Raw genomic sequence first — 18,745 nt, 5'->3', positions numbered from 1 at the left:
GTTGCCAAGGCCTGTTGATTTTACCTTTGTAACATCTCTTGAACAACACCTTCTTTTCTTCTCTGATAAGGCCACCAACCTAGTACAGGCCCTCATCACCTTGTGCCCAGACCATTGCAGTGGTCTACTTGCTGATCTCTATCCTTGACTTAGCTTTCAAATTGATCTTTCTAAAGTATAAGTTTGACCATGTCATTTACCTATACAATAAACTCCCTATAACCTCCAGGATCAAATATAAAATCATCTTGCATTCAAATCTCTTTATAACCTGGTCCACTAGTACTTTTTTGGTCTTCTTATGTCCTGCTTGTCCCCACATACTGTGTATTCCAGTAACTCTGGCCTCCTTTCTCTTTCTTTCACAAGACAACCATCTCCTGACGATATATTTTTTGTTGGCTCTACCGTGGCAGCTAGGTTGCTCAGTGGATAGAGCATTGGGCCTAGAGTCAGGAAGACCTGAGTTCAAATCTATCCTCAGACATGTATAGCTTCGTAACCCTGGACAAGTCATTTAACCCTGTTTGCCTCAGTTTTCTCATCTGTAAAATGAGCTGGAGAAGGAAATGACAAACCACTCCAGCATCTTTGCCAAGAAAACCCCAACTGGAGTCTTGAAAAGTTAGATGTAACTGAAATTAGTGAACAACATGCCCTATCTGAGAATTTTTTTTATCTCTTTATCTCTACTTCCTGGCTTTCTGGAAGTGCCAGCTAAAAGCCCATATTCTACGAAAAGCCTTTCCTGAGTCCCCTTAATGCTAGTGGTTCTTTCTTTTGAATATTGCCAAATTATACTGAATATGTTTTCTTTGAACATAGTTGTTTGCATGTTGTCTTTTATTAGACTGTGAGCTCCTTGAGAGTAGGGACTGTCTTTTGCTCCCCCACCCTTCCCCACATATTCACTGCTTAGCATAGTGCCTGGCATATGGTAGGGTGTTTAATAAATTCATACTGACTGAATGACAAGAATGAAAACCTCTCTTATAATAGTTCATAGAATGATAGGGAGACACTGGAGTTTAAGGCAGGGTGACATGATTAGCCCTATTCTTTAGGTTGAACAATTTGAAAATCAAATCAAGGATAGCCTGGAGGAGAGATTTGTGACAGAGATCAGCAAGCAACCTATTGCAATAATTCTGGCATGAGGTGATGAAAGCCTGTATTAGATTAAAGGCCATGTTAAGGGAGAGGAGAGGGTGTTATTTGAGCAGTGTGTGTATATATATATATGTGTGTGTGTGTGTGTGTGTGTGTAAAATTGACAGACTTGACAACAGATTAGATATGAGATGTGGGGGAGGTGGTGGTAAAAATTAAGAATGAGTAACTAGGAGGATGGTGAGACCTTTTACACTGGTAGGGAAGTCTAGAAGAGGAGAAGGTTTATTGGGTTTGAGGAGTATACAGGGTCTCCAGTTCAAGATGTCTATAGTCATTTGGAGATGTGAGACTGGAGATCATTAAAGAGGTTAGTGCTGGGTAAACAAATCTGAAGATCATCATAATAGGGATCTTAATGGACTCCTTGAGAACTGATCACCAGGTGGCCTGGAGTCAGGAAGACCAGAGTTCAAATTCAGCCTCAGACATTTACTAGCTGTATGACCCTTAGCAAGTTGCTTCGCTTAACCTCTGTCTGCCTCAGTTTCCTCATTTTTAAAAGGGGAATTGTAATAGCACCCACTTCCTGGGGTTGTTGTGAAGATCAAATGAGAATATTTGTAAAGTGCTTAGCACATAGTAGGTGTTATGTAAATGCTAGCTATTTATTATTAATATTCAAAATAGTATAGAGGGAGAAGAAAAAAGAGGAGAGAGCCCTGGGAAATACGTAGATTAGCTGCCATGACCTGGACAAAGAACAAACAAAGTAAACTGAAAAGAGAGCAGAAAGGGAGGTGGAGAACCAGAAGAGACTAATGCCTCAAAAACCCAGAGAAAAGGGAGTATTAAGGATAAGAGGGTGATGGACAGTAGCAAAAGCTGCAAAGAAATCAAGAAGAATAAGGCTTAAGAAAAAGTCATTAGATTTGGCAATGAAGAGAGTGCTTTCAATTGAATGATGAAGTCAGAAGACAGACTCTAGAGAATCATCCCATATTGAAAAAAGTGAAAGAGGAAGAATAGAAATAAAATGATGCACAACATTAAAAAAACAAATCTGACTATTTGCAAAGTTTCTTCTTATGTCTCTTCTTTGGGTCTGAGTTTGATTTTTGTAATTTTGCAATATTTATTTTCTGTTGTTCATTCTTATTATTAGTACTTCTTTTTTGAAGAGGCCCAGTGACATCATGAGTGTTGTCTTGAATTGAAGTGAAGCAGAGTTGCACAAATTCATTAGCCTCACTCTCTGTTCCTGAATCATCAAAGTCCATTGGCAGGACAGAAGTCAAGATGACTGGTGATCTGGGATGCAGTGGATGACCTTGGTGTCCTTGATGCTTGACCAAAGTTTAAGCTCTACACAGCACTTGTTTCAGCCCTCTTCATGGCCATTGGAACAAATTGTTCTCATTCATGCATTCCACTGGGGAAAGTCTTTTCATATTTGGGGTAGATATCACCCTAATTTGCTGACAAGTTTGAGGCCAGTTGCTTATCCTCAACCTATTTAGACCGTCTGCTGAGGTGGTTTTACCAGGGTATGGCTGCTGTGCATGCTGCAGCATCTTGGAGCAAGTGATGAGAGTTGGGCCCTCACAGCAGATTAATGATTATTTTCTTGATTGTAGGGAAGGATTTAGTATTTTCATCTTTTTTTCTTATTATTTCTTAGAGTAGTGAGACAGTTTCTGATGCAACTGTGGTATGTAGATAGAGACCTTATTTCGTAAGTATTAGTGTCCCTTTTCATTTATTCATTCTTCTAAATCTCACTAAAGCTGTCAAGTACTTGTGATTTATTTCTGTTTACTTTTCTGAAGTTTACTTTTCTAAAGTTTTCTTTTGTGTCCCATTTCTCAATTTCTTGCTATAGTAACTCTTAAATTTGAATAAAAAATTGACTTCCATTCAAAAAACATTTATTAATCCCCTAGTGATAATATAGCATTAGTGTACAATATGGCAGTGTATAAGGCACTTAGTAATAAAAGGAGTTGGCAAATTCAGGACCAACTCTTCCTTCCCTTTTTCTTAATATAAAATTTTACGTGGTTTAGAAGTTACTAAAAGTTTCAGAAATGAAGTAATGAAAAGGTGTATAGTATACATTTATTCTGTGAACTGCTTGTCTAGTCTGTTTGTGATTGTGAAAGTGTCTCACTCAATCCTGGGATGAAATGTATTTGTATTCTAGTTTGCTATGTGCTATATAGTTTTTTCTACTGTAGAATGTTTTTGCTATCTTTAGCTTTTTATGGACAAAATTATTCTTTAGTTTTAGTCTTTTGATCAACTTAGCATTCTGTTTGTCAGTTTTCCTTAACTTTCATGTCCATGTTAAATTTTACGTGCTAGAGTTTGTTCCTTTTTAGAAATTCACTTAGGCATATATTTCCATCTTTTTATAAGGATACTTTTCTGGCCTGAATAAATTTCTGTGCCTTGCTAGTTCACAATACTGTTTTCTTTTGGCTTTTTATGTCTTTTTTTTAAGTAGTGATAATATTGTATAATTGCTCTTATTTAAACAAAACTTTAAGAAGGATTTAATTTTGTATTGTGTTTCTAATTTTTCCTCTGTTTTTCTAACCATAGATTCTTACTTTAAAAAGCCAGCTCTTCTTTCTTTCTCTTAACTGCAGAACAGGGAATTATTATTAAATATAATCAGAATCTAATAAGAACCTTCTTTCAGTTCCTGTCTTACAGATGTATTTTGAGGGAGATTTTTTTTAATCGTACTTTGCTTTGAAGAAAACAAATGTATTTTCATCTCACCATGATGCTTTTTAGAATAAGGAACTTTCAAAACAAATAAATTATTAAAAATTGCTTGAAAGTGAATGCATGATTAGAACTTGAGTTTGATTTGCCAAGCTCCCGTATGAAGGAATTTATTTTGGTTTTATTTTTTGTGAGGCTTATGAAACATGTTATTTCTCTTTCCTCATCCACCCACCCAGAACACTTTCCCATAGGGAAATATTATATTATCAAGTGTAAGGAATTGAGGAAGAGATGATACTTGTTTTTGCTTTACTTAGTTGTTGCAATGAAATTTGCTAATAGAAGCCTGTACAATTCTGTTTCCCGCTCTATAAACTAATCATTGAAGGAGGTGTTCTTGTTATCATCTGCAAAAGCTAGGTAGAAGTCCTTTAACATTCTCATATTTCTCATTAGGTACTGCACTTAGGTTTTACTTTCTGGGCAGAGACTTTTAATATGTAAATATCACTTAAGGCAGCCCATATTCTGTGCTTTGACATGAGGTAAACTTTTAAAGTTAAAATCTTCATTTAATATATTAAGAAATTATACATATTTTCACATTTCAAATAAATTTTGAGCTCTAAGTTCCACTTTTTTTCCAGTGTATTTGAAGTATAACAGTTGTAAATGAATGTAGTCTTTGATATTCCTACTAATTTGTGTGTAGTTTTGTGTTTTATATTCATAAAAACTAAATTTGAAAATGGCCTTACCAGAATGTCAAATATTATAAAGCTTTTTAGCTATATTTTTTGAAATGCCTTATTTGATATGTGGACAATTTCATATTGAAACAGTCACAAATTATCAAAATACTGAATAATCATCAGCTTTTTAAACCCTTCGTGAAGTTTGTGTACATCATCTGCTTAAAGATTGTTTTTAAAGAAACTCATTGCAATGCTAGTAATCATTACTTTTTTTAAGCTTAAACTAAGATATAATTTTTTGCTTGTATTATAGTATAATATGATGTCATTGGTTTACCTTTTATTTCTTTGGCCTCCCCTTAATAGTGCTGACATCAGTTTTAATTTTGAACAGATGTTAGCTAAGTAAGCATTATGTATCTAGTAATTTTTAAAAAATAAGCTGCCCCAGAGTTATCAATTTAACTTTTTCCCCTTCTACAATGTCTTCTCCCTCCACTAGATGGTGCTAAGTGATTAGAACACTTCCTTTACCTGCCCCAAGGGGGAAAAAGCCTGACCTTTTCTCTGGCTTTTTCAATCCCAAAGTTGCCTCATTACCTGGATAGTATAACTCTCCCTATATAAAGAGCCAAATTCAGACCAAAATGAAATATATAACCATGACTAGGAGTCAGTGGAACAAGACTAGTCCTGCTTCTGCTACTGGCTACCTGCTCATTCCATAACCTCTATTTTCTTCATTTTCTTCATCTTAAAAATATGACTTTTGAGAACATCTGAGGTTGGAGGGGGGGAGTTGGATTTCGGATAAAGATGATTTTTAAGTTTTTTTCCAACTTTGAATTTTTGTTATTTTAAGTTAAATTTCCTATTTAAATAAATATATATATATATAATATATGTACATATAATATGCATATATAATATATATATATATGTATCAGAGAAAACCAGAGAAACATCTTCCACCAGTAATACGTTAAAATATTCGTACTATTATAGAATGTTAAAACATGAAGGCAGCCTAAGAAATCACTAGGTCATCCTCATTTTAGGGATGAAGAAATGCAAACCCCTTGAGGTAAAGTACCTTGTCTTGTCCTCCATGCCTCATGGCTTTTCTGACCCTTAGTTCAAGGTGTTTTCCTCATGTTTTGGCTTTTTTTTGTGTTTCAGATCCTTATGACCTGAAATAACCTTATTTATTTCCTTGTCTTAGTTAATAAAATCTGTAGTGGAAAAGATGATAATAAAAATACGTATTTGGTTTGGAAATGTATTCTTTTTTTTAAAGTAAGTTTTTATTGCTGTCCTCTGTTTCTTACATCACCACAGTTATCCCAAATATCCCTCTCCAAAGAACCATCCCATATAACAAGTGGTATATTTTAGAGAGGAAAAAAAAACTATTAGTATAACTGATTGATATATTGAAAAAATTAAAAAAAATATGTGCAATGGGGAACACTTGTGGGCCTTCCACCTCCATGAAGAGGTAGGCTTGGGGTATCCTTTTATCTCTTCCTTTGAGTCCTGCTTGATCTTTATTTGTTACATTCACTTTTGATATTTTGATCTGCAGTTCTTTCTTTCCATTTACATTATTGTAGTTACTATGTATATTGTTTTCTTGGCTGTACTTACTTCACTTTTCATCAGTTGAGAGAGATCTTTCCATGCTTTTGTTGAAATGATCACACACGTTTCTTGTAGCACACTAATATTCAATTACATTCATGAAGATCTGTTTATAAAACTCTGACCTCTCTCCTTACCTTGCATCTCCAACTGCATATTACATATCTCAAATTAGATGTCCTGTAAACTTAAACTCATTATATCCAAAACTGAATTCATTGTTTTCATTCCAAACCCTCGCCTCTTCTTAACTTCTCTATTTCTGACTCAACATAGACATCAGCCTCAATTTTTTATTCTTTCCCCTGTCTCCACATCCAAACAATCATCAAATCCTATTGATTCAATTTTCATATCCTTCATATATAGTTTGTGCTCTCTTCTGACACTGCCACCACCCTGATGCAGGCCCTCATACCCTCATGCCTGAACTATTGCAAAATAGCCTTCTAGTTGGTCTTTCTGCTTCAAGTCTCTCCTCACTTCAGTCTGTTTTCCACTCAGACACCAAAGTGGTGGGTCTAACCATGTATTCCTTCTGCCTAATAAACTTTAGAGGCTCATTATGACCTTCAGAATCAAATGTAAAGTGTGTTTGATGTTTAAAGTCTTTGTAACTTGGCATCTCCCTATCTTTCCAGTCCCTAAATACTCTATCCTATGACACTGGTTTCCTTGCTGTTTTTTATGTCCTGACTTTTGTCTTTTTCATTTATTGTTCCCTATGCCTAGAACACTTTTACTCCCTTCTGTCTTCCCTGGTTTTTTTTCATGTCTCAGCTAAAATCCTTCTACAAGAATCCTTTCTTGATCCTCCTTAATACTAGTGCCTTCCTTCTGAAACTAGTCCCATTTTTACCATGTATATACATTATTGTTTGTATAGTTTTTCCATATTAGAAACTGAGCTTCTTCTTGGGACCTTTTTTTTTTTTTGGTCTTTCTTTGTACCTTCAGTGTTCAGTATTGTACCTAGCTCACAGCAAGTGCTTAATAATTGCTTTTTGACTGAGTGATATTTCTGTACTTTCAAGGTAACTACATTTACTTATATTGGAGTTATTGACAACGGAATTCAACGTTCATCTATCCAGCTTCTGCTGTAGTATGTGCAGCACAGCATGCTAACTGCTATGGATACAAAAAGAAAAATGAAGTAGTCTTCATTCTCAAAGAACATGTAGCCTTCTGGAGGTGATGGCATAGGGATACAGTGTATATCAAAATGTATTGACAGTTCTACATTTCATTGTTTTGGGTGAATCAAAAACATCGTTTCCTCTTCTGTCCTACCACACCCTTTCCAGTCTCCATTTGGCTATCTTGTTATTGGGCTGTACAAAATTAGTCATAAACTTTCTCTTTTTTAAAAAAAGCCTTAGAATTAAAAAGTATTTGATTTAATTTAGCAGAGCCTTCAGGATATTTTGAAGTTGCTACTGTGCTCAAGTTATTGCTAGAGAATGATAACATTTAAATTTTTCCCCTTTTAGCTCCATGTACTTTGAAATTGTTAGTGCTTAGTATTCCTTAGCTTATTATCCTAAGTCGTCTGCTTTGGGAAAGAAAAGCAGAATTCCTTACATCCTATACTCTTGACACTATATTGTTTTTAAATCTGTATGAAAAGTTACTACTTCTCAATAATTCATAGTTTTACAATTTCTGTTCCATTGGCAAGTTTTGCTATATAAGTAAATGTATATTTTTAGGATCTTTATAGATTTATTCACTTTTGGAAACTACCATGAAAAAAGCATAAAGAAAGTGAGATTGAAAATTGAAAAGCAAAAATACTTTATACAGTAGCAACTTAGGATGTTTGACTTTAAAAGTTGAAAGCAAAATTTATTTTGGAACAAGTATGACTTGTTGGCTTCAGTCTGAATTTCCTCCTAGGACCACCTAGGGACCTTCTTCCTATAAGCAAAGTCTTTTGTTACTGACTATAAAGTGACCCTGGATAATAGAAGTTTTCTTTTTTTTTCTGTTAAAAAGTAGAATGAATTAAAAATGAATGTTCTATTTTTCCTACAAAGGTAAACATTTTAGATAACTCTCTAAGGACCAGAGAAGGTAGGGTAGCTGTATTCTATGAGCAACCTTACTTAGAAATACAACCCCAAATATCATGTTTAAATATATATCTATCTTATGTACATTTTTGCTAGAGAGAGACAGTGTGAGAGTGTGTGTGTGTGTATGTGTGTGTGTGTGTGTGTGTGTGTGTGTTTAAGAGTGTTTCAGTTGTACTTATCTAGGGAAAAACTCCTTATCTGATAAAAACTGCTGGGAAAATTGGAAAGCAATCTGGCAGAAATTAGGCTTAGACCAAAACCTTACACCATATTCCACAATACATTACAAACAGATACGTGACATTAATATTAAAAGTTATACTATTAAAAAATTAGAAGAGAAACAGATCATGTGCCCCTCACAGGTATGGTTGGAGATGTATTCTTTTTTTTTTTAATTTTTCAAATTTATTTGTTTTTAGTTTTCAGTAGTCACTTCCACAAAATTTTGAGTTCCAAATTTTCTTCCCATCTCTCTCCTTCCCCCATGCCAAGACAGTGTGTATTCTGAATACCCCTTCCGCCAATCTGCCTTCCTTTCTGTTAGCCCCTTCCCCTTCTGTTTTCCTGTAGGGTAAGATAGATTTCTATATCCCACTGCCTATATATTTTATTTCCCAGTTGCATGTAAAAACAATTTTTTAACATTTATTTTTAAAACTTTGAGTTCCAAATTCTTTCCTTTCCTCCCTCCCTCCCCACCCACCCTCACTGAGAAGGCAAGCAATTCAATATAGGTTATACATGTGTAGTCGTGCAAAGCACTTCCATAATAGTCATGTTGTGAAAGACTATATTTCCCTCCATCCTGTCCCGTCCCTTGATTATTCTTTTTTCTCCTTTGTCCCTCATCAAACATGTTTGCTTATGATTATCCCCTCCCCCATTGTGCCCTGCCTTCCATCATCCCCCTCCCCTCTTATCCCCTTCTCCCCTATTTTCTTGTAGGGTAAGATAGATTTCCATACCCAATTGAGTGTGTATGTTATTCCTTCCTTAAGCCAAATCTGATGGGAGTAAGATTCACTCATTCCTTCTTACCTCCCCCCCTTCACCTCCACTGTAAAAGCTTTTTTTTTGCCTCTTTTTTGTGAGATAATTTACTCCATTTTACCTCTCCCTTTCTCCTTCTCCCAGTATATTCCTCTCTCACCCCTTAATTTTCTTTTTTAGATATGATCCCTTCCTAGTCAACTCACCCTATTCTCTCTCTGTCTCTGTCTCTGTCTCTGTCTCTATCTCTATCTATCTGTCTGTCTGTCTATCTATCTGTCTGTCTGTCTATCTATCTATCTATCTATCTATCTATCTATCTATCCCCTCCTACTACCGTAATAATGAGAAAGGTCTCATGAGTTACAAATGTCATCTTTCCGTGTAGGAATGTAAACAGTTGAACTTTAATAAGTCCCTTATGATTTCTCTTTCCTGTTTACCTTTTCATGCTTCTCTTGAGTCTTGTATTTGAAAGTCAGATTTTCTGTTCAGCTCTAGTCTTTTCATCAAGAATGCTTGGAAGTCCTCTACATCATTGAATGTCAATTTTTCCCTCCTCATTGATATACTCAGTTTTTCTGGGTAAGTGATTCTTGGTTTTAGTCCTAGCTCCTTTGACCTCCGGAATATCATATTCCAAGCTCTCTGATCCCTTAATGTAGAAGCTGCTAAATCTTGTGTTATCTTGATTGTGTTTCCACCGTACTTGAATTGTTTCTTTCTGGCTGCTTACAATATTTTCTCCTTGGCCTGGGAACTCTGGAATTTGGCTATAATGTTCCTACGGTTCTCCCCCTCCCCCCCCACTGTTTGCCCATGTTCCCAGCCATTTACTTGACTTTTTAACTCTTTGTTAAGGTAAGGCTCTGCTTCCAGTGTGGAGGGTATACTAACCCAAACTTCAGGGGTTTTGTGCAGCTGTTTTCAGAGATACTTCTGGGGACCTGTAAATTTTCAGTTCTTCCTAGGTGATATGATCAAAAGAGAGGTGTTTACTCCTTTCCTGGCCTGTGCTGTGGTCAGTGAGTGACCACAAGCACGCTTTTCTGCCTTGGAACTGTGAGGAAGTTTCCCTCTCCATCGAGGCCACAAGCTTTGCCGTGCTAGTGCTCCTCCTCGCCCTAGGACTACGACCCAAATCCAAGCACCGGCAAAGCAAGAGAATCCTGCCCTAGTGCCAGCAAAGAGATCCCTGTAGTCCTCCTCTGTTTAACCATTTGATCTCATCACCGTCTGTTTGCTGAGAGCACTGGCTGCTTCAGCAGCTGCTGCTGCTAGGGCAGAGACCAGACTGCGCTCCTTTCTTACCCAGATCCAACAGACCTTTCCTACTGATCTTCTAAGTTGTCTGTGGTGTTTGTGGGTTGAGAGATCTGGAAACCACCACAGCTGGCTCAGTCCCTTGAGGCCTGCTCCAGGTTTGCTGGGGGCCCTGTCTTTGCCTGCACAGCCCATGCTGAACGCGCTCCTCTCCCAGCCTGGCACAATAGGCCTTTCCCATCAACTGTCCATGTTGTCTTGGCCGGGAAATTTGTTTCGCTCTTTTTGTGGGTTCTGCTGTTCTAGAATTTATTTACAGTTATTTTTTACAGGTATTTGGAAGGTTTGGTGGAGAGCTCAAGCAAGTCATTGCTTTTAATCTGCCATCTTGGCTCCGCCCTCTGGAGATGCATTCTTAACCAAACAAGAGAGGCAATTACAAAAGATAAAATAGATAACTGATTATTTGAAACTGAAAATTAGTGCATCTAGGATAAGAAGGGAAGTAGTCAAATAGGAAAAAAAAACCTTTGTAGCAAATTTCTCTAAGGATTTGAGATATATATCTATATAAAATCAATAAATGTATTTTATTTGATTTAGTTTAGAAGAATCTTCAGGGTAATTTTAAGCTGCTACTGTACTCAAGTTATTGCTAGAGAATGATAACATTAAAATTTTTCCCCTTTTAGCTCCATGTACTTTGAAATTGTTAGTGCTTAGTATTCCTTAGCTTACTACCCTAAGTTGTCTGCTTTGGGAGGGAAATGCAGAATTCCTTACTTCCTACCATGACACTATATTATATTTTTAAATCTGTATGAAAATTACTACTTCTCAATAATTCATAGTTTTACAATTTCTGTTCCATTGGCAAGTTTTGCTATATAAATAACACATTTTTAGGACCTTTATAGATTAATTCACTATTGGAAACTAATGTGAAAGAAGTGTAAGGAAAGTGCTTATACAGTAGTGGTAGCTTACAATGTTTGACTTTAAGAGTTGGAAGCAAATAAATTCCCCAATAGATAAGTGATATGAACAAACAGTTCTGAAAAGAAAAACTGCAAGTACTCACAACCACATAAAAGAGTGCTCCAAATCACTAATAATAAGAGAAATGCACATCAAAATAATGCTGAGGTTTCACCTCATGCCCTACATATTGGCAAAAAATGACCCCAGAAATGGCAGCAGTCAGTGTTGGATTGGTTGTGGAAGGATAGGCACTAACCCACTAATACATTGTTGATTTTAGTTGTGAAAATGGTACCATTTTTGAAAGCAGTTCAGAATTATATGAGTAAAGTGACTAACATGTTCAAGTTTTTTGAATCAGAGACTCCATTACTAGGCTTTTAGCCCAAGAATGTCATTAATAAGAAAAATCCTCCACATACTCCAAAACATTTATAGCAATACTTTTTGTGATAGCAAGGATTAGAAACAAAGTAGAAACCCATCTGTTGGGGAATGGCTAAGCAAACTGTGATACATGGATGTAATGGAATATTACTGTGCTGTATGAAATGATATGCTTGATGAATACAGAGAAGCTTGAAAAGGTCTATATGAACCAGTGCCGAGTGAAGTAAGCAGAGCCAAGAAAACAATATACATAGTAACTATAACATAGTAAATGGAAAGAACTACTCACCAAAAAATCGAAAGTGAAGGTAGTAAAAATATAAAGATCAAATAGGACTCAAATGAAGAAATATGGGAAGACTCTTACCCCTTCATGGAGGTGAGATGTCCACAAGTGTTCCCCTCTGCACAGGTTTTTGGACTTTTTCAGTGTATTATATATTAATCAATTGTGCTAACATTTTTTCCTCTCTAAAAACTACTGCTTGTTATAATGTTATAGCTCAGGAGGTTGGAGGAGAGGAGGATACTTGGGATAACTGGTGATATAAGAAATGGAAAATATCAATAAAAACTTACTTTAAAAATGTTTTAGTTGTGATTGTTATACTGGTAGGAAGTAATGGGGCACCTGTCCTTGCTGATGAAAAATTAATTTCTTTAAAGTAAAAATATTTTCCGTCAGTTAAACATGTACATTTTGATATTTTCAAAATAACTATGATCCCATATATTGAAATTGCTGACAATTTAACTCAACATGTATTTGTTAAGCTTTTCTAAGTGTTGGTGTCTCCCAAGGCTCAGTTTTCTTTCCTCTCTATCCTTATTCCTTTGTTGACCCGTCAGCTTCCAGGGTTTAATTATTATCTCTTTGCAGATGGTGATTTGTAGTCTCCTAGATTTTTCCATCCAGTCTCTGTCTCATTCCTTTGCTCCAGTCCCACATCGCCAGCTTGCTTATTGGATATTTCAAGCTGGATTAACCCTGAACACGTTATCTTTCCCACCAAATGCAGCCCCCTTCCGAACTTCCCTGTTTTGTTGAAGGCACAACTATCCTTTTAGTCCCCCTAGGTTTGTACTTGTGTCATTCTTGACTCTACATTTCCTCTAATCATTTAAACATCTCTTCATCTGATCCTGTCTTTTTATTCACCTAGCCACTAGATCTCAGCTCTCCACCGGATTATGGAAGGGGCCTTTGGCCTCAAGCCTCTCTCTGTTCCAATCCATTTTCTGCCTAGCTACAACAGTAATTTTTCTTAAGTACGCATCAGACCATGTCCCTCCTCTACTCTGTACACTCCAGTGGCTCCCTGTTGCTTTTAAAATATAATACAGACCCATCTGACTTTGAAAACCTGTTACAACTTGACTCCAAATTACTTTTCCAAATTCATAGGTGACTCCTCTCTCAGGACTCTGATTCAGCCAGACTGGCTTCCTGTCTGTTCTGTGCTCTGACCCTTCCATCTTCTGTCTATATGCCTTTGCAGTGGAACTCTGCCATGCCTTCCATGTACTTCCTCCGTAACTGCTACCTCATAGATTCCCAAACATCTTTCATATTTCCCCTTCACCACCACCTTCTGTGTTGACTTTTTTCCTTTCCTCCCAACTATTGTTGCCCTATCTCATTAATTGTCTTATATTTAACTACCTTATGTTTATTTTGGTTTTGTTATGTATATATTTCTATATGTGCATGTATGTGTCCTCTGGTTATGATGCTACCTCCCTGAGAACACAGATTGTTTCTTTGTCTTTTCATGTCTGTTACCTAGCAAAGTAACTTATTTGTCAGAGGTGCTTGATAAATGCTTTTAGATTGATTGATAGTCTAAAGTAACAATGTCTTTCATAAATTCACAAAACAATAGAAAAACAAGGTGAATAATAAAGAACAAAAGTGATAATGAAGTTGAACCAAACACATGGATGAAAGAAAAACTGTTCAAGTGGGATACTAAATGGCATTATGTTGGTGTTAGCAATGGTGGCTTGATACCAAAATGCACTTGGTCTGAGAATTTGGTTTTAAAATGATTCGATAGAAATGTGCTAATGATTATGGGAACTGGCAGAGTAAAGGTTTATAAAAGTAGAACTTGTAAATATGTGAGTTAATGGAACATTTCAGCTTTTGGGGAAAATTTTCGGTGTTGTGATCCCATAAAGCATTTTCTGTATATGATGGTTATTTGAAAGCTATCAGGACAGGCCCCCTATACTCAGAGAGGCAGACAGACATATACACATACATGCACCCACGTTGAGCTTCTCTCACCAGTTTCTAAACAGTGAGGTCAAGTTTTAAAAAAATAGCCATCTTGCTGTGTGCATACTAGATATCACAAGCCCATATGTGTGTGGTTTCAGGTAAAATGTGGAATTCTAGAACCACAAGATGAAAAGAAATCATAAAACATGATTTAACACTAAAAATGGCAGACCGAATGCTTATAATTCACAGTGACTTTTACCCTAACCCAAAGTGAATGTACTATTTACTTCCATTTACTCAGTCTGAACTCAGAACCTATGTACGATACAGTCAGTCAACAAGCATTTGTGTTAACTGCTTACCATGTGCCAGGCACTGTGCTAAGTCTAGGGTTACAAAGAAAGGTGAAAACAGTTCTTAGACTTAAGGATGGAGCAGCTAGGTGGCACAGTGGATAGAGTTCTGCGCCTGGAGTCAGGGGGACCTAAGTTTCAAATCTGGCCTCAAACACTTGGTCAAAAGCTTTGCCATGCACCTTAAAAATGAGGTTCCTTCAACTAGGGTATGGAACTGCTACGGCTTCAGATCCTTTATGTCCTTTCTAGTTTTGTAGTTTTAAAAATAGATTTTTGTTGCTATCTTTAGTTTTTATTTTACCTATATTTCTTCCTGTTTGAGGCAGCTAGATGGAATGCAGGGTTTGGAATCAGGAATACCTGAGTTCAAATTCCACCTCAGACACTTACTAACTGTGTGATCCTGGGCAAGCCATTTAACCTCTCTTTGCTTCAGTTTACTCAACTGTAAAGTGGGGATAATAATAGCACCTACCTCCAAGAGTTGTTGTGAGGATCAGATGAGATCAAATGAGAACAAATTATGGAAATGACAACTATGAGAAATACAGTGACTCGTATGAGAAAGCATACCAAAATTTCTGAGATATTATAGTAGTAGTCTTTATAGGAAAAATTATATCCTCAATGTATACATGAATAAAATACAGAAAGAGCTGATTTCTTAAACTAAAAATTGAGAATCAAACAAATAAATCTAGACATACAAAAGAAGCAATCTTGAAAATTAGTAATGTGGATAAATTGGAAACCAAAAAGAATAGAGAACTGTTAGATGGAACTGAAAGATGGTTGTCTCAACTAAACATTTCATCAATCTGATTAAAAAGAGTAGAAAGGAAAGTCAAATGAAGAAAATAATAAATAAACAAGATTAAAGCACAGCAAACCCACAAGAAAGACAAATCATGATCACAACCTATTACACACAATTAAATGCCAGCAAAGCTGGGAACTAAGAAGAAATGATGTGATTATCTGCAAGAATATAGACTATCCATAATAACTGAATAAATATCTTGGTCCAGTCTTCAAAAAGTAATTTGAACTAGCTGTAAAGGAACTATCTAAGGAACAAAAAAGCACTTTCAATTCTTATTTCTGTAGTGAGCATTACTAGAATTAATAGTGGAGACAATCATCATTTTTCACTCTTAGCCTTTATCTTATTGGAAATGTCCTCAGAATTTCATGATTACAGATATCAGTTAATGGTTTTAGATATATTCTATTTACCACACTATTTATATCTCCATGACTATAATTTGTAGGATTTTTTTTGTATGTTGTCAATTTTTTTTCTGTCTAGTGAGATAATCATGGAGTCCTAGAACCTATTTTTAATATGATTATATTTTTTCCTGATATAAATGTAACTTGGTTGTAATGAATGATTTCTTAGATGAATTGCTATAGTCTATCAGTATTTATTTGAAAAATTTGGAATTGATATTTACGTGTGTGTGTGTGTGTGTGTGTGTGTGTTTCCAGTGGATAGAGTGATAGATTTGGATAGAGTGATAGACAGCCATATTGGTTTCCTTTTCTGAAATTGGGTTAAGAGTTCAATTTTGATATTCTCTTAGTTTGGGTACTTGGTATTTTTGTAGGTAGTTTTCCTAGATCTTCCATTTGGTTCACATATAACTGCATAGTAGGTTCTGATCCTTTTTATAACAAAGTGTTTATTTTGTTGGTTTGCTAAGAACCAACTTTTACTTCGTTTTGTTTTATTATGGCAATAATAGCTAGATTTTAATGTTTGCAAAGTTGTTTTCATGTGTTATGTCATTCCATCCTCAGAATACTTCTGTAAGGGAGGTGTTATTATTATCCATAATTTACAGGTGAAGAAACTGAAACCAAGAGGGTTAAGTGACTTGCTAAGTGTCACACTTCTAGTGTCAGAGACAGGATTTGAATTCAGGTCTTCTTGACTCCAAGAATGTTATTCTCTTCACTATGCTACCTAGTTGCCTATAATATTTTTTTTTCCAAATTGCGTTTTAAGTTTCGACGTTTCATGTATGTCCCAATGTGAGCTTTATTTTTTTCTATTTTTAAATGCATATATTCACTAATCTTTCTCTTTTTGAAAAAATGCTGTCTTGCTATATTTTGCTTTTAACAGCACTTAACATTTCTTAGTGTATTCTTCACTGTTTCCCATCTTGGTATAAAACGGTAAAAAAAAGGAGCAGAGATGGGGGGAGGTTGGGTTGGAAAAACGGTTCTGCAAAACTAACCAACATTTTTAAAGGTCTGATATAGTGTCTCATACCCATCGTGTTTCACCTTTGCAAAGAAATGGAAGGGTAGGGTATGTGTGTCTGTACGCGCGTGCATAATGTATGTGTGTATATATTATGTATGTGTGGATATGTATACATACACACATGCACATACGTGTGTGTGTGTGTATAAGTATATATATATATATATATATATATATATATATATATATATATTATATATGTTGTGGTAGGGGGCTAAACTTGATCATTTTAAATCCCCAGTATTCTTTTTTTGTGTTATTGTTTTTTCCAACTACATTGTAGTCACTGTACATATTGTTTTCCTAGTTCTGCTTATTTTACTTTGTATCCTATGTATCTTCCTATAAATCTCTTTTTATCTTTTTCATAATTTCTTATTGCCCATTAAAGTGGCAGTGGTTTAGTCATTCCATAATTGATGGTCTTTACTCCAAAATATATTGCTTCATAGCAAGGTTTGCTGAACAGATAGTATGAATTCATGATTTCTCCTGCCACCTTATAGATACAAATCAATCCATGGGTATCAGGAATACTTAGAAATTTTAAGACTAGTACTGTCATATAGTTGATACATAATTGTTATATAGTTAATAAATCTGGTAGGTTCCCTTTTATTAGGAGAATTGTTGTTGTTAAGTTATTTCTGCCTCTTCACATTGGGTTTTCTTAGCAAAGATATTGGAGTCCTTTGCCATTTCCTTCTCCATTGGATTAAGCCAACAGAGATTAAATGACTTGCCCAGGGCCACACAACTAGTGAGTATCTGAGGTAGGATTTGAACTCAGGTCTTCCTGACTTCAGGCCCAGTGCTTTATCCACTGAACCGACCAACTGCCTCATAGTATACCAGTATTGGGGGATAATATATTTGAATATATTTTTATGTTTCAATTCTTGCATAATTTTTTGTTGCAAATTATTCTTCTAACAAGGTAGAATTTATATAATCAGAATTTAGAGTGTTTCAAAGTGCTCCTATTACTTATGATGCATTTTTAACACTCATTTTAATCTTTTATTCCTAGCAGCTCCTTTAAAAGAAAATGCAATAAAGTGAAATATATAGGCAATTTAAGGATAGTGACATTTTGGGAGCATAGAAAATGTGAAAATAGATTTCAAAACAGCAGTATCTCTCAATAGGGTTTAAAAGGTTTATTTTAAAAATTAAGTTAGATTTTACATTTAACTTAGATCCTTGATGATTTAGCTTATCAAATCTTTCTATTTTCATTTTATTGTGTCTTTTATGTTATAACTCATTTTCATATAGATAAAGTTTAGCTTCTACTATTTTGGTTTTTAAAAAAAGGAAAGAAAACAAATGTAGCCCATCACATTCTGGTAAAGCCATCATGATTTCAGTTTTTTTCCCCTTACTGTGCTTATGTTTTTCGTTGCCAGAAAGTATTAAGATTTTCTTATACCCCGTAACATCTTGTCAATAAAGAAGTGATGTTGATTTTGTGTGTGTGTGTGTGTGTGTGTGTGTGTGTGTGTGTGTGTGTGTGTGTGTATGGTGGGGCAGTTGGAATTTTTTGGTGGGGCAATTGGAATTAAGTGACTTGCCCAGGGTCACACAGCTAATAAGTGTTATGTGTCTGAGGCTGGATTTGACCTCAGCTACTCCTGACGCCAGGGCCGGTACTCTGTCCACTGCACCACCTAGCTGCCCCTTGTATATATTTTTAAAAAATTATTTTTAACCTCTGAGTACAACTGAAGTCTATCTGACTTGAAAAGGCATGTTTACCAATTAAATACAAGAAGTGTGAAGCTGGAAATGTTATTTACATGGACAGTACACAAGATTCTCTTTGCATTTCTACAAATGAAGGTTAACAGCAAATAATTAACGGAAAATGTTTGAAAACACAGGTGAAACGTGATATTTAAATCATCTTACATTTGTTAGTTTCTTCTGCTAAAATTTGAAGGGATTTTGTGTAATTGACCTGCAAAGAATGAGGATGTGCTCATTTAAATATTTAATAT

General features: G+C 35.5%; 1 protein-coding gene across 1 annotated transcript in view; it reads left to right on the top strand.

Moving 5' to 3' along the window:
* The window catches only part of MPP7 (MAGUK p55 scaffold protein 7), a 268,281-nt gene that overhangs the window by 110,181 nt on the left and 139,355 nt on the right, over positions 1 to 18,745 (top strand). The window lies entirely within an intron of this gene.

The sequence above is a fragment of the Phascolarctos cinereus genome, unplaced genomic scaffold (assembly GCF_003287225.1).
Source record: "Phascolarctos cinereus isolate Bilbo 61053 unplaced genomic scaffold, phaCin_HiC Scaffold_1;HRSCAF=81, whole genome shotgun sequence".
Classification (NCBI taxonomy): Eukaryota; Metazoa; Chordata; class Mammalia; order Diprotodontia; family Phascolarctidae; genus Phascolarctos; species Phascolarctos cinereus.
The sequence above is the reverse complement of the archived record's forward strand: the minus strand, read 5'-3'. Positions and strand labels throughout refer to the sequence as shown.